At 39.7% G+C, this 27,201-nt stretch overlaps 1 protein-coding gene across 12 annotated transcripts in view; it reads left to right on the forward strand.

The window, feature by feature from the left end:
* Positions 1 to 1,010: 1,010 nt before the first annotated feature.
* Positions 1,011 to 27,201, forward strand: part of ZNF148 (zinc finger protein 148) — a 120,777-nt gene continuing 94,586 nt past the window's right edge. For 4 of the 12 annotated variants that reach the window (XM_023623598.2, XM_070243644.1, XM_070243646.1 and 1 more), the window contains exon 1: positions 1,078 to 1,354. The gene's annotated coding sequence lies outside the window, so the exon portion shown is untranslated. Of the gene's footprint in view, positions 1,355 to 1,489; positions 2,227 to 14,941; positions 17,061 to 27,201 lie in introns of those variants that run through there. The other 8 variants (XM_023623599.2, XM_070243645.1, XM_023623601.2 and 5 more) reach the window with 7 other exon arrangements.

Consider the following 27,201-nt stretch of genomic DNA (forward strand, 5'->3'; position numbering starts at 1 on the left):
CAAAAAGCACTATTCAAATGAACATTCCATTGGCAAGGGGTGGGAAGGTGGGTGTGGACAAGGGAAGGAGAACTCTAGAAATGCTTATACTATAGATATTTTAACGCCTTTCCTTTTCCTCTCCTCTCAGAGGTTATGTTCAAGTATTGTTGAGAGACGCTGAATAAATCTTCAGACACTTAGGAAGAAATCCTAATGAAGGTGTTTCATCCCATGGCAAATTTCTGATGCTCCTAATCACTCAGCATTCACTGAGCATCTTTTAGGTTACATGGCAGACTTTGAGCTAGAGTGGGGACACAAAGATGAGTAATTGTAAACCATCGCAGTATGCACCAGCACCTCAGGGCGCCTAATGTCAGTTGACTGAAGGCACAACTTGGCTAAGGTAACTTAAAGGGACTCCAAGGGATGAGACAGAAGTGTGCAATTCCAGCTCTACAGAGATCATTACCAAGTCTTTGCCCAGTAGACCGAGAAGGGTTGGGCCTCAGGTGAAGCGAGCGGGGAAATACCACGTAACACCTTGCCCAACAGTGTCCAGATCGGCAGCTCTTCATAGTTCTCTATACCCACACTCTGCAGACACTAACAGGGTTTGCTAGTTTCAAGGGCGCGGGGCTGCCGCTTCCGGAAAAGGTGGCATTTGGGGTGCTAGAGGCCAACAACTGGAGGTGGAGGGGAGGGGGCTAGGTAAGAGAGGAAAAACGAAAAAAACCAAGAAATTCCGGCCGATAACCTTTCACCTAGGTCCCCGCCCCTTCCCTTCCCCAGGGCCTGCAGCGCTCGCGACCCCCGAGTCCTCCGCCGCTCTCAGGGCGCTAGGCACTGATTAAGGCTGTAGAGGGACCCCCCCCCCCCCCCCCCCGCAAAGAGATTTCCTCAGTTCCGATCTTTTTCAACCTGCGTTCCTCCCAGGCCCAGCCCGAGGGACCCGCAGCTCGCGGCCAGCTTCCCCGGCCACGCCGAGCTGGTGACACGCAGGCGCCGGAATCGGAGCCACGCTGGGTCTTCCCAGCCGGGTCCGCGCCAGGGAGGGCCGGCGCCGCCGAGCGCTTCCCGTGTGCGGGGCTTCCCACAATGCACCGCGCCGGCAGTGGCGGCGACCGCGGCGGCGCTCTAGCCGCGGCATGTCTGCGTCTCTACTGCCCTGGGAGGAGGAAGAGAAGGAGGAAGAGGAGGAGGAGGAGGAGGGGGAGGAAGAGGAGAAAGGCGCAGGGGTGGGAGCTGTTGCCGAAGCTGCCACAGCAAAAGTTCTCCCCCCTCCCCCCTTCCCCTCCTCTCAAGGCCCCTAGAAAGGCTGGAGCTGCCGCCGCCTGCAGTCGGTGACCGCGCGACTCGGCGCCCGCCCGCGGTAAAGCGCTCGGCCTGGCAGGCCGGGGCCCGGGGGAGGGCGGGGGAGGGGGAGGGGGCGGCGCGCGGGGGGAGCGCGCGGCGGTAACGGCCTGACCCCGGGGGGAGCGAGCCGTGGCGAGGCGGGGGGTGGCCCGGGGGCCGGCCGAGGCCGAGGGAAATGCGGGAGAGGGCTGGGGACGGGAGGAAGCAGGGCGCGGAGGGTGGGTTGGGGGGTTGAGAAAGGATAATGACGGGGGTGGCGGAGGCGAGCGGGCGGCCTCGGAGGCCTGAGGGGGGGGTGTCAGGGGCAGGGAAGGAGGTGGGATGTTTGCACGGGGAGGCCAGAGGGTGCTGGGTGTGGGTGTGAAAGGGCTGGGGAGACTCCAGGGCTCTGTCCACCGTGCCTGGTGCAGTGCTTTATGCACCGCAGGCCTCAGTCACTGTTGCTGCCGGAGTGTGTTCTTTGAGAGGAGGGAAGGGCAGGGGTTGGAGAAAAGGGAATCCTTGCAGGAAACGTAGTGGGAGCGTGTGCAGGGAGAGAGGCCGGAGGGAAAGATGCCGGATAGGTGGAGGAATGCAGGGGGTGGCTGTGGAGGAGTCTTGAGGATTCCGGGGGGTGTTCATTGTGCAGATACATGAGGTATTTCGTTATGGAAAGAACTGAAGCGTTTCTAAGGAAAGGAAAGAAGAGAGGAGTTTCCGTGAATAGAAGGGATAGCGTTTGCAGCGAGAGGGAGTGCTCAGTACTAGAGACTATGAAGAGAATGCATGATAGAATAGACAGATGTAGTAGAATTAATAAATGTTGGCCCAAGGACTAAAGAGTTATTCCAGATGGGCCAGGATGGCCTAGTTCCGAACCTGTTCGGGCTCTTCTGTAGATGACATCTGGTAAGTGGGGATCCCGGCAGTGGTTGGGGTCACTGAGAATTAGACCTTAGTCTGTGGTTTGGTCTGAGGCATTTTAGACGTGCACCAGTGAATACGAGAACGTCTGTAACAGACTCTAAGAAAAAGACCTGGCCTACAGGGATTCTTTATGCCACGGAGTTTCGATTTTAGCAAATTTGCACTTAGTAGAGGCCGGACTAACACTACACTGGCACATGCTGGGATGGAAATTACTTGACTTGGCGGTTTGCTTCTTCACTGTCCAGTTATCTGGTCCAGGAGAGCTGATGCTGTATTATTCAGCCTGGGTTGCAGTACACAGTTATAATTAGTGGTGTGGGGAGGGTTCATTCATGGTGGCCCTTCTTTGGAGGCTCCAGTTGTGGCTCAAATTAATCTAATTGACTGGATTGATTCTGTTAACTCGGGCTGGTGGGAGACCTTTTGCCTTTCTCAGTTCCTGATACACCCTCATTGAGACATGATGGCATTGAAGAAAATGCATCAGCCTACAAGGTGTGGGCCTGCAGAATGGAGGATCTGGAATATCTGTTTTAGTCTTAGGTTGCAAGGAGGTCAGCACTGCTTATCTTGAGGTCTAGGGGAACCTGAAGGGACTGGATGATTCTAGAGCCAGGTTAGAGGGAGCATTAGCATTTCCATATCAGGAAATAAACCAAGGCCTATTGGATTTGCTGAGCTCACATCAGACCTGATTTCCAAGAGGGAACTCTGGGCCAGAACCATGCTTTTAAAATTTACCTGAAAATTATTCACCTTTTGTTATTAAGACAGGCTCTACATATTACATTCATCTGAGGAGAGGGTAGTATGAAAAATCTTTCTATGGAACTAGAGGGTGGAGGGGTTAATGATGGAGAAGATGGAAAGAAATTTGGGAGAGGGATGGGAAATTGAGTCATTCATTCATTTAGCAAATATCTCTAAAGGAGGAGGATAATTTAACATAAGATCGGAGAGGGGCTTTCATTAAAATTTTTCTTATAGAAATGACTCAGGATTATTAAAAACATTTGGAAAACTTTGTCAGTACATTTAGATTTACTCATTCTTTTTAAGGGCTTCAATATATTACTTGGTGTGACGTACCCATTTTTCTTGTTATTGTAGTATGTGAGAGCCTCTTTTCCTCCCCCTCACACGCACTGTATATTATCAGTTCTTTTAATTTTTGTAAGTTAATGGACTTAAATATAGTATGTCATTATTGTTTCCCCCCCCTTTAAGTTATTATGAAATAACACATGCACATAATTAAAAAATAAAATTGTCCTGAGGGAACTTATAATGAAAATCAGTAAGCCCTGTCTCACCTGTCCATTGCAGTCCCACTTTCCAGACGCTACTACTTCTAAGCATTAATTTTAGTAGTTCTTATCATGCTTTTCTCCAGGTCTCCAAGTAATATGTATGTGTTATTTCTTAATTGATCAAAATGACGTTATGAAGGAGTCAAAAGACTTCTTACTGTGAATGGAAAGGATTTGTGTCACTGACATTATCCTCTTTCTCCTTTCCAAGCTTTGAAAGTTATTTTAGCTTTTTTATTCGACGTCTTTGTATCTTTAAGTAATATACTTAAACCTTGATTTTAGAGTCCAACAACCTTAGGCTGTATCTCTTGACTTCCCCACTATGTTAGATGAGGCTTTAGATTAGGAACGGCTTTCTTGAAGTGAGAAAGTCTTTAAAATTAGACTGGAAATACCGAGTGAGATGATAAAAGGGAGTTAGATGGATGGACCTCTAAGAAAGACCAAGTTATAGGAAACAGCATCTTTGCAATATAAGGGTTGCTAGTTAGAGATGAGGAGTTGTTGCTTGGCAGTGATAGTTGTTCATCTTGGAATTAGTTACCAGGTCAACTGTGCAGTATTCTTTGACAGTTTTCTGGAGAGTTTTAGTGTGGGGAATCTGGGCATGGATTAAAATGACCCTTGATTGTCCTTTCCAGGCTTCTATATCAATTCTTATGTTTTTAGGAAGGAATGGATTGATGCAGCTATGTGTTTCTTCTTTGTGGAGGAGGGAGGGAGGGATGGGGAAATGTGGTAAAGCGAGGGAGGAGGGTGAGGGACAAGGTATGATGGAGGTGGTGACAATTTTTTAGGAGGCTGAAGAAAAGGTAAAGAATTCTGGGGACGTTTGGATATAGTTGATGAGAAGGAGATTTAAGTTACACTGATGAGACTGAGATTTGTGGCAGTTATAAGAAAATTAGCATATTTAAACCACTAGTATGTGGAGAATATGGTAGAAAAAACTGTGCTGCTCATATATTAAGATAGATTCATAAGATATTGGCACTTTTGGAGTTTGTGTATGAGGCGCAACATCACCAAGTCAGCATGACAGATATGGGGCGAATAGAAAGATCTTGCTCCCCTTCTTTTCGGAAGTCTTGTTTAAGTAGCCCCATCTCTTGAGAATCTTCCTTACTTTGCATAAGAACAGCATTCACATGTAGATTATGTACTGCTAAATCTTGTATTTGCTTATGGGAATTATTCTCTCTTTGTTTTGCAAATGGTGGCTGGATTGTAACCTGCTCTGGAGCTGAAACTTTCTGTAATCTCTGGGGAAACTCACAACAGCTTCATTCTTAAGTACTTAAATACCTGTTGAATGACTGATGGAAAGTAGTGTTCACTGTTAGTGATAATAGTGGCACTGTGTGAACTTTCTGAGAGCGCTCTGGGGGTATTATAGACAAAATTGTATGTATGTGTATGTTTTTGAGAGGGTGAAGGACAAAAGGGATATCTGATGGAGGAAGGCCTTTGGATTTAAAGGAAGAAGACAGAATGGATTAAAATGGAACTATAACATTCCTGCAGAAACATCAAAGGGGTGGGACCAAAGCTTCTCTTCTAATCTGAGGCTAGTTTAATCTGAGTAAATCTGGTCTGGAGCTGGGGGCTGCTTTAATTTGGATTTTCTTAATCTCAGGCTGAAATTACTGGTTAGAAGTTTTTGGCTGTTTTAAGAATCTGTCTGATTTGATTTAATTCATTTTTAGGATAATAAAAAAGTGTTAGATGAAGTTTCTTCCCTCATTTATATTCTTTTAGAGGGAGAAAGACAGTTGTGAAGTAATTCAGCAACAGTGTAAGAATTCAGAAAATGGATTTTTTAAAACAAATATCAAAAGTATACCTCCAGATGAGAATTTATGTATTTGGTACTTATTTTTAGCAGTAGTGTTCAGAACTTTTTTGGAACACGTTCTGAGCCTCTAGCACCTTCTGAACTGTTTACCTATTTATTGAGTACCTATTGTGTGCTGTTGGGAGGGGATGCCTATAAAGGTGAGTAAATCATAGTCCCTTTCCTCTTTTCCCTCCTCCTTTTATGGAGGAGTTCATAAATCCCTCCATAATGGCACAGTTACAAATAATACAAGGCGTAATGTTATTCTGAATAGTCTCATTGGTGACAAATCTTTTCAATTTGAAAGATTTGGTTTTTAGAAATGCTGAAGATCTGTCGATATCAAGTAGAGTGAATGAAGAATAGTTTTGGTTTAAATTCAGTTAGTCACAGAAATGGAAATGATTTTCTTGGTTGACTTATTAACTGACTTTGGAAAACACTCCCAAAGAGGCAGTCGGAAATGTTTTGGACAGTGGTGATAGCTTCGCTTGTAGTTGGTTAGGCACTAGAGGAGTATTGGTTAAGTGCGTCAGATGACTGGATGGATGGAGTGAATAAATGAGTAAATAGTAGCCCCCTAAGGTAACTCTTTTAAAGAGGACCACACTGATTTTAATATGTAGATAAATTCTGGGTATGTTTGTTAACTGTTTCATTACCGTGAACAAGATAGTTTATGATTAAGTTCCCAAATGAGTTTTACAGACAGTAAGTACTGAAAGAGTTCAGAGAATGGAGAAATGAATATTGGCTAAGGTTTAGGGAAAGGATTTAAGTGTACCATTCTTCAGCTTAGATATTTGAAAGAATTCCTTAGGGATCTCAGGAGAGGAACTAAATTGCTCCAAATTTCTCTTGCAGCCCTAGAGTGAACCTAGAGTCTGGATCTATTTTTGTCTGAATGCTTTCTGTCTATTTCATTTTAGGTACCCCTACTGGTTCCTTTTTCAAATTCACCTTTGCTGAGTAGATTTTGAGCCCCCTGGAGCAACTAGGGGATCTATTTCTATATATGTCTAGTGTAACTTTTAGTTTTTCCTTTTTTGAGCCTGTACCCCACAAATTACTTGGTCTCTGTTAGTGAAAAGCATGAGTCAACTTGGCTCTGTTACCCTGGCATTTTCCTGCATGCTTTTCTCAAAGCTGCTTTCTGAATTACAGAATAGAATAGACAGAGAATTGAGGGCATATATCCAGTAGACAGATGCTTGTTGAATAAATGAATGAATGAGAAAGTATCTGAGACAATTTAGGAGATTTAAATTATCTGTATGTTTTCTGTTTGTTTCAGTTTATTTATTCATAACCTGCCTTTTTCTACAAAGGATTTAATGGGGCTGACAAAAATACATACACTATAAGTGAATTGAAATGGTTGAGGAAGTCTAGTTGAAGAGAAAAATTTGTTTAAAGAATATAAGATCTATCATTATGGATGTTAGAGACCTAGAAATAAAGTGGAAGATAAGCAGATGGAGAGGGAAAGGTGTTATCCGGTGGAAAGTATGATTCTGGAAGACGAAAAAGATTGATATGTGACAGGTTATGTTTAGAGGAAAGCAAGAGAAGATTGAAGGTAAAGAAGATTATTTGAAATGGCTGTTTTGGGGAGGAAGATAGTAAGACTATTTGAAGGATGAGAGTTAACAGAAGTTAGGAATGTAGTAGAAATTATGTTGATTTATATCCAAGGTTTCAGAAAATGATGAGATGAGTTTTCTTTATTCAACAGATAATGCACATTTGTTATATGCGAAAGCATTGTGAGATATAGTCAAGAATAAATGCTTTGGGATTTCTAATAGAGGAGCTGGACTTGTGCACAAGTAACTACATCATGATCACAAATGTATCATAAGAAAAATACCAAATGTAACTGAAGTTAAAAGGTAGGAAAAAACATTTGACCAGGGGAAAACCTGGGACTGCATTTAGTGGCATGGAACTGGCATTTTAGCTCGTCTTTGAAGGGGTGGATAGGATTCTGACTGGCAGAAATTACTGGAAAGAGAGCATTCCAACCTGAGGCATTAGCAAAAGCAAAGGCTTGGAGGTGAGAAGCCAAGGATATGTGGGGAATAGTGAGTTAGTTTTTAATTTTTTTTACTGTGACCCACGGTAAGAAATGCATGTCACATCTTCAACTAATATATGCATATGTGAGTGTTTGTATGTGTGTATAAAACAGAAAGTTTCAATTACAGTAACTGTCCTTACCATATTGGATACACTCAGATGTTTTCTGTTCTATTCTGTTTGGCTGAAAAGAAAAAAGATGGCTTCACTTATTAAACTGGTTTCACTATTAACTAAGTAATTGGTCACAACCTGTAGTTTGGAACACAGAAATAGTTCATGAATGGGGCATAATATGATATAAGGTGGGAAGAGTCAGTTGGGGTTGGGTAGAAAATGGATGGCCTTGAAAGCTAAGTAGTTTGTATTTGATATAACGTAATGTTGTGCTTAGTAAGCAAACAGAAGCTAGGTTTTAGTCTTGGCCCTTCGGTTTACCAGCGCTATGATTATGGAGAGAATTGCTTCCTTTCTTAGACTCAGTTTTCTCATCAGGAAATTGATAATCATCATTCCTTCCTGCAAGGGTTGTTGCAAAGATTTGAGGATTAAAGTGTGTTAACATAGGATTAAAATAAGTTAACAAATATCATTATAGCTATTGGATTTTTTTGAGTAGAGAATTGAATCAAAGACTGTATATTAGATAACTTAATCTGACAATAGCTATACGATATGGAATAGATGGGGGGCAGTGTGGCGGTGTGGAGTAAGATCGGAGGTGAGAAGGCCAGTTAGGAGGCTCCTGGAGGAACCAAGAAGGGCTTGAATTAGTTTAATAGCAGCAGGGTTAGAAATGAGGGTATGGAATGTGATTGGATGGAGAGAGGAGGGAAAGATGACTGGAAATGTAGAGTTGTGGAAGGATTCAAATGGCAGCAGCTGAAACTGAATTATGTTTTTGGGTAGTTTAGTTTACCTACGTTAGAGTAGGTAGTTCTAGTGTCTTGCATATAGTAGCTCTCAGTTATTTGTTGAATGATTAAATATGTAAACTGAGGAATGAATTGTAAGTGGAGGCAGTGATGGATGGGTTTGAGAAGGAGGGGTTAGATTGAAGGGTGCTTTTGATGGACTGCCAGAATTAATTCACTCAGGGAATATTTTTCTGTACTTACTACTGCGTGCAAGGTTCCATGGTAGGCAATGTGAAGGATACGTGTGTACATATGATATGGTTCATGTTCTTCAGGAGTTTATCCAGGGACAAAAATGTGTACACATCTGTCTATGATGGAAGTGCTATTACCAGTTTGACTTTGTGGAGGAATTGGTGTGTAGTTTAGACCATGAAGGATAAATAGGATTATAGTAGTAAGATGATGAGGGTTGGCTGACAGTGAGAAAAGTTCTGGATATGTTTAGGGGTTAGTGGTCTAGATTAGCTGGAATTTAGGGCTCATGCTCATGAATGGAGGGAAATAAAGCTGTAAAGTAGATATAAAACATCTGAAAATCCAGACTAAACTAGTTAAAAAAAATTTATTTAGGGGCCAGCCCAGTGGCGTAGTGGTTAAGTTTGTGCTTTGCTTCGGCAGCCCGGGGTTCACTGGTTTGGATCACGGGCACGGACCTATGCACTGCTCATCAAGCCATACCGTGGCGGCATCCCACATACAAAAATGGAGGAAGACTGGCACAGGTGTTAGCTCAGAGCCAATCTTCCTCACTGAAAAAAAAAATTATAAATAACTTTTATAAAGTGCTCAAATCTTAAGGATACAGATTAGTGAATTTTTTTAGGTATACATTTATGTAACCACTACCCAGTTCAATACATAGAGCATTTCCAACATCCCAGAAGGCTCCCTCATGTGTCACCTCCAACCAAAAGTAACTACTATTCTGACCTCTGTCGCAACAGAGTTGTTTTGTTTTTGAATTTCATATTAGTGGAATCATACTTTTGTATCTTTTCGTATACTCAATACGTGTCTGAGATTCATCCATGATACATATAGCACTAGTTCATTCTTACGAATATACCACAGTGTATTTATCCATTCTAAATGTTGGAAAATTGGGAAGTTGCTATTTTTTGGAAGCCTAAGGAGTTTTAACTTGACTCAATATCCAGTGGGGAGCCATGGATGATTCTTGAGTGGGGAAATAAAGTGGATTCAAGAATACTAATCTGGTGACTTGTTTTTGTTGTTGTTGTTTGTTGTTGGCGTTTGCAATGAAGAGAACCCAGTGATTAGGAGACAAAGTTAGAAGGCTATGACAAAAGTGCGAAGTATTGAGAATCTAAGTTGGGATGGTGGTAGTAGGAATAAAAGGAAAGGGATAGATATAAGAAATACTTCAAAGAAAGAATTGAAAGGTTTGGTGGCAAATGGGCTTTTGGGAAACAGAAACATAAAAGTTCAGGGAAACTGTGGGACTTTCAACCTAGGTGACTGTGAGAATGGTGGTACCATTAGCAAATTATTGGATCAGTTAGTAGAACTGTTTTGGTGGAGGAGAATGGCTACTTTGGTTTTGAGACACGTTGACCGGTGTGTGACGCACCAGTGGAAGAATCCAAGGGGAATTACCTAGCTAGAGTTAAAAATACTGGATTCAGCTGAGGAAAGAGGTCCACTAGAGATTTGGGAATATGTACCTAGAGTTGATAATTGAAGCTACTAATTCTGGATTTGACAGGGTGCTGGTGGCTATGAAATTATTTGGACTGATAATTGCGGTGCTAATTGAAGCAATAGTTGAAGAATCTAGTTAAAAGGAAATAATTAGATATTCTAATTCCTCAGGAGTAAATAGATTGTGGCAGAAGATGATGGTTTAAAGTTTATTTTGGGGTGCTCAGGGAAGATACCCATATGAGGAATGAAAATGTAGAAGCAATGGTAAGGGATGAGACCCGGAGGGGGAGAGAATTAGAGAAAGCCCCAGGACAGAACTTGGGAAAACACCTACTTATTTGGGCTAAGAAGAGGACCAGGAGTCATTGGAAACAGAAGAAGCAACTAAAGAGACCAGAGTAGAATCAAGTGGTATGGTGACAAACCAAAGGAGGTAGTTCAAGTGTCATTGCCAAAGAAAGGATAAGGACAGGGGTGGTGGGTCATAGGATTTGATATATGGAATTTTTTGGTCTTCAAGAGAGCAGTTCAGAGACCAGAGTGCATGGGGGTAAAGGACCGCGTGGGTTGGGAGAATATGGAAGCATTGACTGTAGGAGTTGTATTAAGAAGTTTATTTCAGGAAGGAAGAATGACTCTTTTTCCAAAACTGGAGGCAAGAAGTAACAGATGGATGAAGATACAGCATTTTAGAAGCTGTAAAGAGGATTTGATTATAGGTGGAGAAGGTGTGATTTGAGAGCATTTTATGGAAGAGATTAGGTATTTGATGGGATTAAGAATTTAAATATGAAAATAATTTGGATTAGTCAATGAGATGGAGACTTGTATTTAGAATAAATCAGTTGTGGAAGATTTCATAGCTTTCTGGTGGTGCCTAACCCCCAGTGTGTGGGTGTGGAGAAAACAGATGGTGAAGATTGTCTATCACTGGGGAGATACATGGTGAATATGATGGAAAGTCGTGATATCTGGAGAGGGCAGTACTTAAATGGCTGATGGACAGATTTAAATTGTGTAGGGAGATAAGCAGAGTGAAAAGGAGGTGAAGAGCAGGTGTAGAACTAGAAAATAAAGTAGTTGTGGTTAAAAAAAAATACAAGGACTCTGAAATTACAGTCCTTTCAGTTGATAACCTGTTTTTAGTATATTTGTGTGGTGGCTGAAGTGCAAATGAAGATTTTAGGAGTTGAGGGAAGACAGGGTGTAGAAAGTTCTTCAGCATTGTTGGAGTCGCTGAGAATAATGGCAGAAAATGGGACAAAGTAGAATTGAAATTTTGGGGTAGGAAGGTGAGGGAGGGTATTCTGGAACTTGATAGATGTTGCAGATGGAATGGTTTAAATGAGTAATGTGAACTGTGAAGAGATTTTTTAGTGATAAGAGAACAGTGGGAGTGGCCCTGGGGAGCGAGAAGCAGTCCTTTTATCAAGCTGGAGGAGTTGGAGAGTGGGATGGCTAAGTCATGAGAGAAGCAGGTTGTCCAGGGAAAGGCCAAGCTTGAGATAAGATGAGAAATTTGTCACAATAATCGAGGCAAGAGATGACAGTCATCTGAATTGTTGTGGCATAGGGATGGAGATAAATAGATGGTTTTGTTACATTCACCAGTTCTTTAAATTTCTTTATAATTAAATTATACTTGCAAAATCGTAACCACTCATATGTAATATACTGATATAAATTCAACTGAGAGATATTTGTGGATTAGAAATGAGACAAAGAAAGAAAAAAAAAGATGAAAGGCAAAAGAATGGATGACAACAGAACATAGACAAGCTGATAGAAGCTAGTAAATGGGTAGAACGGAAATGAATGAGGAGTTGGAGTTGACCTGAAAAGGAATGAGTAAGATGCAGAGGAGAGCGAGTAGCTTGTAGCAGAGAAAATATGGAGAAAACATAATGCTACCTAGGAAATAACTAATGCCAGGAGCCTACTCTTTCTCTGTGCATATAGGAATAGTCCTTGCCACCCATGATGTTATAAAGGTGATAGTACATCATGCATAACTATTTATTTAAAAAAATAGCATAAATGATGGAAACATTGAGATCTTTGATCTCTATTTGTATGCCTCAAAACCACATCAAACTTTGCAAAAATTGTGTGTTAATAATTTGTGTATGTAAAGATGTTCAAGTAAAAAGTGGAAAGAATGGGGTGAATGGTGGGAAGGAGGTGTCCCAAGGGATCCAAAATAGCCTCTATAATTTTTCCCTTTTTTGCAGGAAATAATATTTATTTATTTTATTATTATTTTTATTGTGGTAACATTGGTTTCTAACATTATGTAGATTTCAGGTGTACATCATTATATTTCAGTTTCTATGTAGATTACATCATGTTTACCACCCAAAGACTAATTACAATCTATCACCACACACATGTGCCTAATCACCCCCTTCACCCTCCTCCCTTCCCCTCTGGTAACCACTAATCCAATCTCTGTTTCTATGTGTTTGTCATTTATTGTAATAACTTTTAAATTTTTAAGATTTTGTTTTTCCTTTTTCTCCCCAAAGCCCCCGATACACAGTTGTGTATTTTTAGTTGTGGGTCCTTCTAGTTGTGGCATGTGGGATGCCGCCTCAGCAAGGCTTGATGAGTGGTGCCATGTCTGTGCCCAGGATCCGAACTGGTGAAACCCTGGGCCACCAAAGCAGAGCGTGTGAGCTTAACCACTCGGCCACGGGGCTGGCACCTATTGTAATAACTTTTATCTCATATTTCTTAGTGTTTTGAGGAGGCTGGTTTGCTCTGTCTTCTCATTTCATTTATTACTCCCAGATACACAGTTCTGAATATGTTTTCTTGTCTTATTTCTAGTTGTTTATCATTTATTGACTATCTCTAAAGGAGCTGTCTTGCCAGTTCCATAAATACAGCTAAAACTGAAACATTGCTCCTTTTTTTGTTTTGAAATCTTGACCATTATGACCTCAGGACTTGAAACCTTCATCATCTTCCACTGATGATATTTAACACCTAGACCAGGCCTCTTATTCTTTGGCTTGTGTCTCTGCTCTCAGACTTTTGCTTGACCAGTTCTGCAGTAGTAGTTATTTTTGTCAGACTTTGTCTTCTGTCAACTTTTCCCTTGTATTATCAAAGTCTTGACTCTCAAGTGCTTGCCGAACTGTGGTTTTTGCGATTATCCATCAGTGCCTTGCTGTGGTTCTGGTAACTGTCATTTTAAACCATTAAGGGACCAATGCTATATGCATCCCAACCCTTCATATTTGCATTATATTCCTCACATAATTAACTAACTCTTTCAGCCTCTGAGCAAAGAATACTTTCTGACCTTCCCTGTTCAGATCAGGGATTTTGATGTTACTCCATCTTTCAGAGAGAGCCTATTTAGGGCAGAAACGTGAAGTGGCAGTAAGAAATACATGATGGCTCAAAATACCTAGTATTGATGTTCCATCCCAGTGCAGCTTTGCTTCAGGATTAGTTTCAGAACCTAGCCCTGGGTCATTCGTCACTGTTTTCCACCTTCCTTACTTCTACATCTAGTCAGTCACCAAATTTACTGATGAAGAACCTGTGGAGACCCAGAGCTTCGAAGGCCTAAGAGGCCCTAGGATGTCACTTTGCCTAACTCACAGCTTTGCTGTTAACCTGCCTGATTCATCTAGGACTGTTTCCAGGACCTGCTTCAGACATAGCTGGGCCTTGGCGAGTGGGGGTATGTTCTGATTATTTGGGTGGATTGTGCAGGTTAGACTACTGATGGTTATCTTAAGGCAAGTGTTGGGAATGATTATAGTAGAAACGGAGAGAGTATGTTTTAAGTGATGATTATATTAGTTTAACATAGATGAATGACTTCACAAGATAGGGGTTGGTTGCCTGAAAATCTTGGTTGGCATGGAGGAGTTTTCCTTATAAACTCGAGAATAGCCAATATCCAAGGGGTTAGAAAGAAATACCCACTTAACGTTTTGCAGGGTCCTGTATATGTGTGCTTGTCAACACATACACACCTGCATGTATTGATACATATAATGGTAGAGATAATGTATTAATTTGATTAGGTTCTGCAATTAGAGTCTTTATTGACATGGGCATGGTAGTCTTGAATTATGAGTGATTCATATGAATTGGTAGAGAATATTCGAAAAGGTCGTCGAGTTATTGGGGGTATGCTTAGGAAATGGATTTTTCAGTGACTGTGGTGGCCACTCTGGAATAGGTTCACAAAATTTGAGGGCAATTTGGGGCAAATTTGTGTGTTAAGTGGGGAATGTTAGCTTTGAGGGAATGAGGGAACAGACAAAAGATGCAGTGTTCGAGAAAGTTATTTATGAAGTGATTTGGTAGCAGCTGATAAAAATTATAAAAGTTAGTTGTAAGAGGTTTTGAATAGGTGAGTGGGAGATGTAATGGAAGGGATTTATTTATGAGGAAGCTTGTTACTATTAGAAAAGTAAATTTCAAAAGAGTAAAATGGGAAAGATGGTTTAGGGAAGATTATTCTTTTGGGAAAATGCAGCTCTTAGGTTAAAAACAAGAAGGCAAGGGCAAGCTGAAATGAGTGCATTTAGGTGTGGAGAAGTCTGAGTGAGAGGAAGGATTAAGGAAGAGGTTACAGAAAGATTTCTTACTGTAAGGAGTGTTGTGTTGGATACTACTTTTGATTAGTGGTTCGGTAAGGAAAGGGGCTTAAACATCGCCTGGTTTGTAGGGGTGGGGAACGTTACCACGGATACCGAAGCGTAATAGTTTTCTTTCTCAAGAACCCCAAGAAGCAAGCAGCCTACCTGTTCCCTGGGCTTTTGCAGCCCAGGCCGGTCTGGCAGCCGCACGGGCGGGATTTGCCGGCGCTCGGCCGGCGGCGGGCGGAGCTGCGCGGGTGGTGGGCCCAGGGTCCCGCCGCCGCCGCCCGCGAGCGCGGCCGAGCAGAGCCGGCCCGGGCCTCCGGGCTCCGCGCACCCACGGGCCCTCGGGGGGCGCTCCAGCGAGTGAGCAGGCCCAGGCTGCGCGCTGGGGGCCGGGAGGAGGGGCTTTCTGAGCGCCCGGAGCAGAGCTCCGCGCGCGGCTCGCGCGGCTTCCTTTTGTTGTGTGTGTACGTGTGTGAGTGTGCGCGCGCGTGCGTGAGTGCGCCCGTGTGCAGGCAGGCGGCGGCGGAGCGTGGAGAAGCCGGGGCTGGTCCTGTCCGGGCGGCTGGTGAGCCCCGGCCTTGGCGGGTGCTGGGCCTCCCAGACACCCGTCTTCCGGGTCCGGGCCGCGGCGCAGTCGGGCCCCTTCGCCAGCGCGATGGCAAACTTTGTGAGTGGGTCTCGGCCGCTAACAAGTGTCTCCTGACCGCGGGGCCGCCGAGCGTCAACTGACACCCCCTTTCCCTCCTAACCCTGTTTCCTCCAAATCTCCTATTGGACTGCGTTATGTTTACAGTTTTGTGGCGTGCGAAAAGGTCAGACGGCTAACTTGGTCTACTAGACAGTTTTTCACTTGGTATCAAGAGCAAAAACTGTCCGCGTGTGCCCGGACATAGGTTACACTGGTAAAACCTGCGTGGTAAGAACGGTCCTAAGGCCTTTCCAGAATTAGGCTATGGGGCAAACTTTTCCTCTCCAGACTTTGTGGAGCACTTTTCACAGTGCCAGGAAAGGCTGCTCGTGTAGTAGACTAAAAGATACAGTTAGGAAATGCAAAAGTTAAAGCCCTTCCCAAGAGCTTGAATTAAAAAGAGCTTTTTGTTTTTGTTTTACATAATAACTATGATTTGTGTAGTTTGCATATGGAGTTTTGCAAAATTGGGCGTGATGTGAAAAAAGCGTTTCTTATTAATTTTATAGAGGGCAATGGTAAAGGCACCACGGTTTTGAAATTTCAAGTATGTTAAATGTTGCTATAAATAAAATCCTATTCAGATTTTTAGATTTAATAAATCTAAAAATACGTTTGCAGTTGTCCTTTGGGTGCAGGAGGAAGTCCTGGGTTTCTCTGTGCTTGTTTCTGGGCAGATTTTCAGTGTTGTCAGCATGAAACGGGTGTAGAACCTTAACCTGAGTGAATAATTTGCTTGAGATTACCAGTCTGTTTTGCAGCTGGGAATAGATCTGGGTCTCTTATTCCCAGTCTGGTGACCTATCCAAGAATAGACTAAGGAAACTGGGTATTTGTCTGTTTGGTGGAAAATATGGCTGAGTTGATTTTATAGTGAGTATTAAAGAGCCAAAAAGTGAATGTGTGAATGTTTAATTTTCTTTTGTAACATTTAAATGTGGTTTCCCCACACTGAATGTCTTTGGCCTTTAACTACTAGAGGATTTGAGGATAGTCCTCAATGTTACTTTTCACGGCATTTGTAGCGCTTTACACTTGATTAAAACTGATAGATGCTTATTATATTTAACTGCGCGTGGATGTGTTTTTCAGTGAGTATTCTCAGTGGTTAGAGAATAGCAGGTAACTTGAGAATGTTTAGCGTCCTCACAAGTGCTAGGGAGAAGAGGAATTATGTTAACTTCATTAATCTCTGATTAAAAAACCTTTGGCTCTTTTTATTGACCATGCCTAAAAAAGTACAGATGGAATACCTGTGGATTTTCTCCTCAGCTTTATGTACTCTTATTCTCATTATTATTACTACATTAGTTATACACAACAGTGTTTTGTCAACATGTTTTTCAGTAGGCCTAGTACAAAAGAGTACCTTTTCTTTTTATAGTACCTGAGTTGAAATTGGACCTTTTTGTTTTGTTCATTCCTAGCCTTTCCTCTTATATCACAAAAATAATCCCTTTTCTTTCTCCTTCCCATCTCCTAAGAACCCTGGAAATTTTTAATCTAATACAATGGTTCTCCACCAGAGGTGATTTTAGCAATGTCTGGAGATATTTTTGGTTGTCAGTCTGGGAGATCTTACTGGTTTCTAGTGGGTAGATGCTAAACATCCTACAATGCACATGATCAGCCCCCACAACAAAGACTTATCCAGTGCACAGTGTCAGTAGTGCTGATGTTGAGAAACCCTGATCTGATCTGGTGAGAATAATATTCTACCTATGAAAATTATTTATAATGTAATTGGCATCTCTGTATTCACATCTGTTATAAATCTTTCTCCAAAGTTTTCATACGATGATCATGGGTCAAAGGTTATGAAGTATATTTTAGAGCATCAGTACACAGGATTTTGGAGTTGGAAGATTAACAAGTATGACTCTTTCAGTATGTAGATAAGGAGTTTCAGAGAGATTGTGATTTACCCAAGGTCCCACAGGTAGTGCAGAGCTCAGGTCTCTTGTTATTTCTGTTATAATTTAATTTTAATTTACTTATTTAATTAAAATTAACTTTAATGATTACTGAGGGGAACGATATTATATTATTGTTGCTTGATATACAAATAAATTTAAATAATCAAAGTAAAAAATAATTGTCATGCGAATCTCTTTTCAGTATTCAGTGCATTATTGTTACTTTTTCAGGTTCACATGTGTTTGTTGAATTCTTCAGCATGGTTTTGTAACCACTGTAAACTTTTCAGCATCTGCTTTTTATTTATTTTTATTTTTATTATTTTTTTTAAGATTGGCACCTGAGCTAACAACCGTTGCCAATCTTTTTTTTGTTTTCTTTCTCCTTTTTCTCCCCAAATCCCCCCAGTACATAGTTGTATATTCTAGTGATAGGTCCTTCTGGGTGTGCTATGTGGGACACTGCCTCAGCATGGCCTGATGAGCGGGGCCGTGTCCGTGCCTAGGATCCGAACCTGCGAAACCCTGGGCCGCCGAAATGGAGCACGGGAACTGAACCACTCAGCCACCGGGCCAGCCCCCAGCATCTGCTTTTTAAAAAAATGTTTGAAAAATTTAAAATGATCACACACAATTTTTAAACAAAACAGTTTAAAGTTAATTATGATAACCTGAGTAACATTTCAAATTCAAACCCAACTGGAATAGTTAAAATGTCTTAGGGTGTCTTGAATATAGACATCTGTTGTGTGAGGATGACTATAATGGTGAGTTATTGTGCTGATTGTAAATCTATTCTCGCAAGATCCTTTTGGTTAATTTTAGAAAAAGATATTGGAACTTTCAGGTGAAATATAATTGGATGAAATACAAATTGGGTATTTAGATTAAATAATTTTCAAATTAAGCAGTGAGTTGTTAAAGGAAGAAGTATCAATGGGGTTCTTTTTATTTAAAAATTTTTTTTTTCTGTAGTGCTACTTTTTAAGAATGAGTAAAACAAGATAGAAGACCATATGGGCAAAGGTTTCTTTAAGAATTGTTCTATATTGGGGCTGGCCCCGTGGCCGAGTGCTTAAGTTCGCGCGCTCCGCTGCAGGCAGCCCAGTGTTCCGTTGGTTCGAATCCTGGGTGCGGACATGGCACTGTTCATCAAACCACGCTGAGGCAGCGTCCCACATGCCACAACTAGAAGGACCCACAACGAAGAATATACAACTGGTACTGGGGGGCTTTGGAGAGAAAAAGGAAAAAATAAAATCTTTTAAAAAAAATTGTTCTATATAAGAAATTTATAGGAAAAATTTAAAATCCATTATTAGCAAAAAGAAAAAATCAACTGGAGAAATTGCTGTTAATATTTTGATATGTAGCTTCCTTATATTTTTGTTAACCTTTTATTTTGGAAAAATTTAAGTAGATAAAAAAATAGTTAGAATAGTATTATGAACCTCCATATACTCATGACCTACCTTCAAGTCAGCAGTTAATGGCCAGGCTTATTTCATCTTTACCTCTACCCTTTTTCTCCCCTCTCATATATTTTTTTAACTTTATTTTGAAATAGTTATAGACTCAGAAGAAGTGCAAAATTAGTAGGGTCCTTTGTATCCTTTACCCAGCTTTTCCCCAATGATGACTTCTTATAAAGCTTTCGTAAGACATCAAAACCAGGAAATTGACATTACTATATTACTGTTAACTAAACTGCCGAACTTACTCATTTTTCATCAGTTTTTTTTAACCTGCGTTCATTGGTATATATACATAGTTTTATGCAGTTTTCTCCCATATATAAATTCATGTAACTACTACCAGAGCGAAAGTACAGAACCGTACCATCACCACAAGGAAAACCCGTCTTGTTCACTACTTTATATTTGCACTCTACCCTGAACCCCTCCCTGTCCCCGGCAACGTATTCTCCAGCTCGGTAGTTTCATCATTTCAAAAATGATGTATAATAATATATTAATACATACTTTGTTTAACCATTCAACTGTTGAAGGACTTTTGATATATTCAGTATTTTGCTATTAAGAATAAAGCAGTTATGAACATTCGTGTAAAGAATTCTGTGTAAACGAAAGTTTTCCTTTCTCTGAGATAAATGCCCAAGAGTGAGCTTCCTGGGTTGAATGGCAAGTGCATGTTTAGTTTTATAAGAAAGTTCCAAACTGTTTTCCAGTGTGGCTGGACCATTTTACATACCTGTCATTAATGTATGAGAGATCTACTTTTTCTGCATCTGCCAGCATTTATTATCACTATTTTTTATTTTAGCTGTTCCAGTAAGTATATAGTGATATCTTATTGTAGCTTTAATTTGTGTTTCCTTAATGGCTAATGATATTGAATATCTTTATTTGTACTTATTTGCTGTCTGTTTTTGTCTTTTGCTAATTTTATTTATTTATTTTTTGTGGAAGATTAGCCCTGAGCCAACATCTGCTGCCAATCCTCCTCTTTTTGCTGAGGAAGACTTGGTCCTGAGCTCACATCCGTGCCCATCTTCCTCTACTTTATATGTGGGACGCCTACCACAGCATGGCCTGCCAAGCAGTGCCCTGTCTGCACCCGGGATCCGAACACGTGAACCCCGGGTTGCCGAAGCAGAGCATGCACAGTTAACTGCTGTGCCACCAGGCCGGCCCCTGCTAATTTTCTAATCAGAATATTTGGTAAAAACTGTTGAGTTTTTAGAGTTCTTTATATATTCTATATATAAGACCTTTTTTAGATACATGGTTTGCAAACATTTTCTCTCCGTCTGTAGCTTATCTTTTCATCTTTTTAACAATTTGTCTTGCACAGGACAAATGTTTTTCACTTTGTTGAAGCATGGTTTATTTTTTTTCGTGGAGCATGCTTTTGGTGCCACGTCCAGGAACCCTTTTCTTTAGGTACTGAAAGATCTCTCCTGTGTTTCTTTCTAAAAGTTCTGTAGTTTTATGTTTAAATTCACGATCTGTTTCGAATTAATTTTTGCATATGGTTGTGAGGTTCAGGTTAAGACTTTTCTTTTGGCCTATGGATGTCCAATTGTTGCAGCACTATTTGTTGAAAAGACTATCCTTCCTCCATTGAATTGTTTTTGCCCCTTTGTCAGAAATCAGTTGGGCATGTTTGTGTTGGTCTGTTTTTGGGTTCTCTGTTCTGTTCCATTGATATATGTGTCTTTCCCTCTGTCAGTACCACAGTGTCTTGATTTTTATAACTGTATAGTAAGCCTTAACATTGGATAGAGTATTCTTTCCACTTTGTCAAGATTAGTTTAGCTATTGTAGTTCCTTTGTCTTTTCATTATAAATTTTAGAATAATCTTGGCTATGCAAAAAAAAATCTTGCTGGAATTTTCATAAGAATTGTATAAATCTATAATTCAGTTTGGAGAGAATTTCTTTATTCTATAGAGATTCTCAGTCCATGACCCTGGGATGTCTCTCCATTTATTTAGGTCTTCCATATTGTTTTGAAGCAAATTCTAGGCATCGTAGTTTTTCTTAAACAGCAGTATTGAGATATAACTTATGTACCATATGATGTATGCGTCCAGAGTATGCAATTTAGTGGTTTTCAGTGTATTCACAGAGTTGTGCAGCCATCACCATAATCAATTTTAGAACATTTTCATCACTCTGAAAAAAAACTCTATCCATTAAAAGTCACTCTCCATTCCCTATTCATCCTAGCCCCTGGCAACCACTAATTTGCTTTCTGCCTGTATGGATTTGCTTATTCTGGACATTTCATATGAATGGAATCATATAATAGGTGGTCTTTTATGTCTGACTTCTTTCACTTAGCATAATGTTACATGATGTAGTGTGTGTCAGGAGTTCATTTCTTTTTATTCCTTTGCATTCTATTGTATGGATGTATCACATTTTGTCTGTCCATTCATCAGTTGACCGACACTTGGTTTGTTTCCACTTTTTGGCTATTGTGAATATTGCTGCTATGAACATTCATATGTAAGTGTTTATGTGAACATTCGTTTTCAGTTCTCTTGGGTATAAACCTAGGAGTGGAATTGCTGAGTCATATCCAAGAATTCATTGCGAAAACCAATGTCATGAACCTTTCCCTCTATGTTTTCTTTTAGGAGTTTTAGAGTTTCAAGTCTTACGTTCAAGTCTTTAATCCATTTTGAGTTGATTTTTGTGTGTAGTATAATCATTCTTTTGCATGTGGATATTTAGTTTTCCCAACACCATTTGTGGAACAGCTGATTTTCTCCCCATTGCGTATTTTGGGTACCCTTGTTGAAGATCTGTTGTCTGTATATGTGTGGGTTTATTTCTGGGCTCTATTTGGTTCCATTGATCTGTATGTATGTCTTTATGCTAGTGTTATACTGTTTTAGTTATTATAGCTTTGTAATATGTTTTGAAATTAGTAAATGCGAGGCCTCCGGCTTTGTTCTTAAGATTGTTTTGGCTATTTGGGGTTCTTTGTGGTTTCGTATGAATTTTAAGGTTGCTTTTTGTATTTCTGAAAAAATACCCTTGAGATTTTGATAGGGATTGCGTTGAATCTGTAGATTTCTTTGGGTAGTATGGACATTTTAACAGTCCATGAACATGAGATGTCCTTCACTTTATTTGTGTTTTAATTTATTTCATCGATGTTTTGTAGTTTTTTTTTTATGGTGAAAAATAAAATTTCTTTTCCCCAGAAAGAAATTAACAGGTCAGTGAAATTAAAATAGAAAGTTGTCTCATCTCAATTGATGATTCTGTTCCGATTTAGCCCAGAGAGTCTCGCATAGATGGTTGAGTAGAGTCTAGGTTTTCTTTTTCAGCAGTCTCAAACAGCCTGTTACTTCTTTCATTGAAATGAGTAGCTCCTTTGTACCTCCAAAGCTGAATTAATTTAACTCTAAGTTTCTCATGTATTCTCTTCTTCCACAATTCCAAAGAGGTGTCAGGACAAAGTAACATTACAGCCAGGATGTGTGACACCCCCAACTCTGTTGTTCTTTTCATGATTGACTATTCAGGGTCCTTTTAATTTCCATATGAAATTTTTTTTTTGATTTTTTAAACTCTTTTTTTTATTGCAGTAACAATGGTTTATAATATTATATAAATTTCAGGTATACATCATTATATATTTCTGTGTAGATTACAACATGTTCACCACCCAAAGACTAATTACAGTCCATCACTACACACATGTGCCTAATCACTCCTTTCTCCCTCCTCTCTATTTCCCCTCTGGTAACCACCAATCCAATCTCTATTTCTATGTGTGTGTTTGTCGTTTTTTTTAATCTTCTACTTATGAGTGAGATTGTATGGTATTTGATTTTCTCCCTCTGACTTATTTCACTTAGCATAATGCCCTTAAGATCCATCCATGTTGTCACAAATGTCTGGATGTCATCATTTCTTACAGCTGAGTAGTGTTCCATATGTATATATACCACATCTTCTTTATCCGTTCTTTCCTTGATGGGCACCTAAGTTGCTTCCAAGTCTTGGCTATTGTGAATAATGCTGGGATGAATATACGGGTGCATATATCTTTATTCATTTGTATTTTCATGTTCTTTGGATAAATACACAGCAGTGGGATGGCTGGATCATATGGTAGATCTATTTTTAACTTTTTGAGGAATCTCCATACTGTTTTCCATAGTGGCTGCACCAGTTTGCACTCCTACCAACAGTGTATGAGGGTTCCCTTCTCTCCATGTCCTCTCCAAAACTTAGTTTCCTGTCTTGTTAATTATAGCCATTCTGACCAGAGTGAGATGATATTTCATTGTAGTTTTGATTTGCATTTCCGTGATAGTTAGTGATGTTGAACATCTTTTCATGTGCCTGTTGGCCACCTGTACATCTTCTTTGGGAAAATGTCTGTTCATATCTTTTGCCCATTTTTTAATTGGGTTGTTAGTTTTTTTGTTGTTGAGATGTACGAGTTCTTTATGTATTTTGTATGTTTTGTAGTTTTCAGTGTACAAGTCTTTTGCCTCCTTGGTTAAGTTTAGTCATAAGTATTTTATTCTTTTTGATGCTATTATAACAGTTTTACACTTTGATGAAGTCAAATTTATCTATTTTTTTCTTTTCTTGCTTGTATTTTTGAAGTCATATTTAAGAAGGCTTTGCCTTATCCAGGGTCACAAAGATTTACTGATATATTTTCTTCTAACAGTTTTATAGCTTTAGCTCTTACATAAAGGTCTTTAATCCATTTAGAGTTAATTTTTGTATATGGTGAGGAAGGGGTCCAACTTCATTCTTTTGCATGTGGATATCTGTTAATCTCAGCACTATTTGTTGAAGAGACTTTTCTTTATCTGCTGCATTGTTTGGGCACCCTGTCAAAAATCAGGTGACCATAGGGGCTGGCCTGGCGGCTGAGTGGTTAAGTTCGTGCGCTCTGCTTTGGCGGCCCAGGGTTTTGCCAGTTCGAATCCTGAGCGCGGACATGGCACTGCTTGTCAAGCCATGCTGAGGCAGCGTCCCACATGCCACAACTAGAAGGACCCACAATTAAAAATACACAACTATGTATTGGGGGGGGGTGTTGCTTTGGGAGAAAAAGGAAAAATAAAATCTTAAAAAAATCAGGTGACCATAAATGTAGATATTTATTTCTGGACTCCCACTTCTATTCGTTGATCAAGGTTGAGGAAATTTCCTTCTGTTCATAATTTGTTGGGTGTTTTTGTTCTGTAAGGGTGTTGGAACTCATCACATGTTTTTCTGCATCTTCTGAGCTGATTTATTAAAAAGGTTTTTGTCCTTTATTCTATTGATATGGTATATTAATTGATTTTCCAATGTTAAACCAATGTCTCATTCCTGAGATAAGTCTTATTTGGTCCTGGCGCATAGCTGTTTTTATGTGTTAGTGAATTCAGTATGCTAGTATTTTGTTGAAGATTTTTGTGTCTGTATTTGTAAGAGTTAATGGCTTGCCATTTTCTTTTCTTGTGATGTCTTTATCTCATTTTGGTATCAGTAATACTGACCTCATAAAATGAATTGAGAAATGTTCCCCCAAAAACTCCTATTTTGGGGAGGAGTTTGTGAACAATTGGTATTAATTCTTCATTAAATTTTTGGTAGAACTCTGCAGTGAAGCTATCTGAGTCTGGAGGTTTCTTTTTTGGGAGCTTTTAAATTAAGAATACATTCTTCTTTAACAAGTAGAGAGCTATTTAGATTATTGATTTTATCTTGGTTTAGTTTCAGTAGCATGATTTTGAGAAATTGGTCTTTCTTTTAAGTGTAGAATTTAAAAGTGTAAAGTTGTTTTGCAGTATTCTTGTATTAACTTTTTAGTTGCTGGAAGATCTGTAGTGATATCCCTATATCAATCCTGATATTGGTGATTTGTGTCTCTCTTTATTTTTGTTAGTCATGTTGGAAGCTTTAAAATTTTTGCTTCATTGATTTTTTCCCTATTTTTAATTTCATTGGTTTCTGCTCTTTATTATTTCCTTCCTACTGCTTGCTTTGGGTTTTTATTTGTGCTCTCTTTTTTTTTTTAAGTTTCTTATGGCAGGTAATTAGGTTATTGGTTTGAGATCTTTCCTCATTTCTAATGTAAGCACTTAGTGCTATAAATTTCTTTCTAACTACTGCTTTAGCTGCATCCCACATATTTTGACGTCATGTTCTTATTTTCATTCATTTTTATGTGTATATTTAAAATTTTTCTTTGAGATTCTCTTTGATCCATGGAATTTTTTAAAGGTGTATTGTTTTATTTCTGTGTATTTAGAGATTTTCCTGTTGTCTTTCTCTTATTTCTGGTTTGAGTCCATTACGGTCAGAGAATGCACTCTGTGTTATTTTGGTTCTTTTAAATTGTTAAGGTTTGTTTTATGGCCCAGAATATGGCCTGTCTTGGCAAGTGTTCCATGGATGCTTGAAAAGAAATGTGTGTTCTGCTGTTGTTGGGTAGAGTGTTCTATATAGATCAATTAGACCCTGTTGGTTTACTGTTATTAATATAGCCACTTTGCTTTTTTTAAAAAAAAAAATATATAAAAATATTGTTACAGCTTTTCCATTCTTTTACTTTCAACATATGTTATTGAATTTCTTGTTAGCAATGTATAGTTGGGCCATTTAGAAAAATCTACTCTGCCAGTCTGTCTTTTGATTATTTTATTTAGACAATCTGCATTTAAGGTAATTGGCACTTAAGTCTGCCATTTTATTATTTGTTTTTTTGTTTATTTTCTTTGCTTTTCATTTTTGTTTCTCTTTTCTTACCTTCTTGGAGGTTACTAGAACATTTTCTACGATTTCATCTTTTATAATTTGTAAAAGATTTATTTATAATGTTCTTGAGTCTGTCTTGATATAGTTTTTTTTTTTTTAAAGATTTTACTTTTTTCCTTTTTCTCCCCAAAACCCCCTGCTATATAGTTGTATATTCTTAGTTGTGGGTCCTTCTAGTTGTGGCATGTGGGACGCCACCTCAGCGTGGCTTGATGAGCAGTACCATGTCTGCACCCAGGATTCGAACCGATGAAACACTGGCCCGCCTGCAGCAGAGCCCTCGAACTTAAGCACTCGGCCATGGGGCTGGCCCCCTGTCTTGGTATAGTTTTTGTAGTGGTGGTTGTAGTTATTACAGAATGCATATGTGACTCAAACAATGTATTGATATCAACATTTTACTACTTTGACTGAAGTGTGGAAACTTCTGTTTTACCTTCTCAAGTTTTAAATATAATTGTCTTGAGTATCAGACAGTGTTACAGTTTTTGTTTCAATCATCAAGTATGATCTATAAGACTAATGATGGAAAAGATAGTATGTTGTGTATACCTATATTTCTGTTCTTCCTGTTGTTTGGGAAATGTTCTACAGCCAGTCTTTATGTGTTGGGCTGCTAGTGACACATTCTTTTAGTTTTTCTTCTTTTGAGAATGCTTTTACAAAGTTTCCCTTTGTCCCTTGCTGAGGTCTGAATGTATTCCCCTAAAATTCATGTGTTGAAATCCTAATGCCCAATATGATGGCATTAGGAGTTGAGGTCTTTGGGAGGTTATTAGGTCATGAGTGGGAAGCTCTCACAAATGGGATTAGTGCTGTTATAAAAGAGGCCAGAGAGAGCTCACTTGCCCCTTTTCTGCCATGTGAGGATACAAAGAGAAGTTGCAGCCTGGAAGAGGGCCTTTACCTGACCATGCTGGCACCCTGATCTTGGACTTCCAGCCTTCTAGAACTGTGAGAAGTAAATTTCTGTTGTTTATAAGCCACTCATTCTGTGGTATTTTGTTATAGCAGCCTGAACCGACTAAGGAATTCCAGAAGAATAATTACATTGGGTATAGAATTCTTGGTTGGCGGTTCTCTTTTTTTCTAGTATTAAAAAAATACTCTGCCGCTTTTTTTGGTCTCTGATTTCAGGTGAGAAATCTGGTGTTGTTTGAATCGTTGTTCCATTATAGGTGATATATTATTTCTGTCTGGCTGCCTTCAAAGTTTTTTCGTTGTCTTTAGTTTTTGAACATTTAATTATGATGTGTCTTGGTGTAGAATTTCTTTGGATTTACTTTGTTTTGAGTTGGTTCAGTTTTTTGGATCTGTAAGTTTGCATTTACCACATTTGAGAAGTTTTCAGCCATCATTTCTTGAAACACTATTTCAGGCCCCCTCTCTATCTCCTTTCTTTCTGGGGCTCCAGTGATATGAATGTTGGCTCTTTTGTTATTGCTCCACACTTCCCAAGAGTCTGTTAGTTTTTTTCAGTCTGTTTTCTCTGTTGTTCAGATTGGGTGAGTTCTGTTTTTCTGTCGTCAGTTCAATGATTCACTTCCCTGTCATCTCCACGTTTGTATTGAGCCTATCCAGCAAGTTTTAAAATTTTCTGTTGTACTTTTTTAGCTCTTTGCTTTTTTTTAAAAACTTCTGTTTCTTTGCTGAGATTTTCTACTTTTTCACTTGTTT

The sequence above is a fragment of the Equus caballus genome, chromosome 19 (assembly GCF_041296265.1).
Source record: "Equus caballus isolate H_3958 breed thoroughbred chromosome 19, TB-T2T, whole genome shotgun sequence".
Lineage (NCBI taxonomy): Eukaryota > Metazoa > Chordata > Mammalia > Perissodactyla > Equidae > Equus > Equus caballus.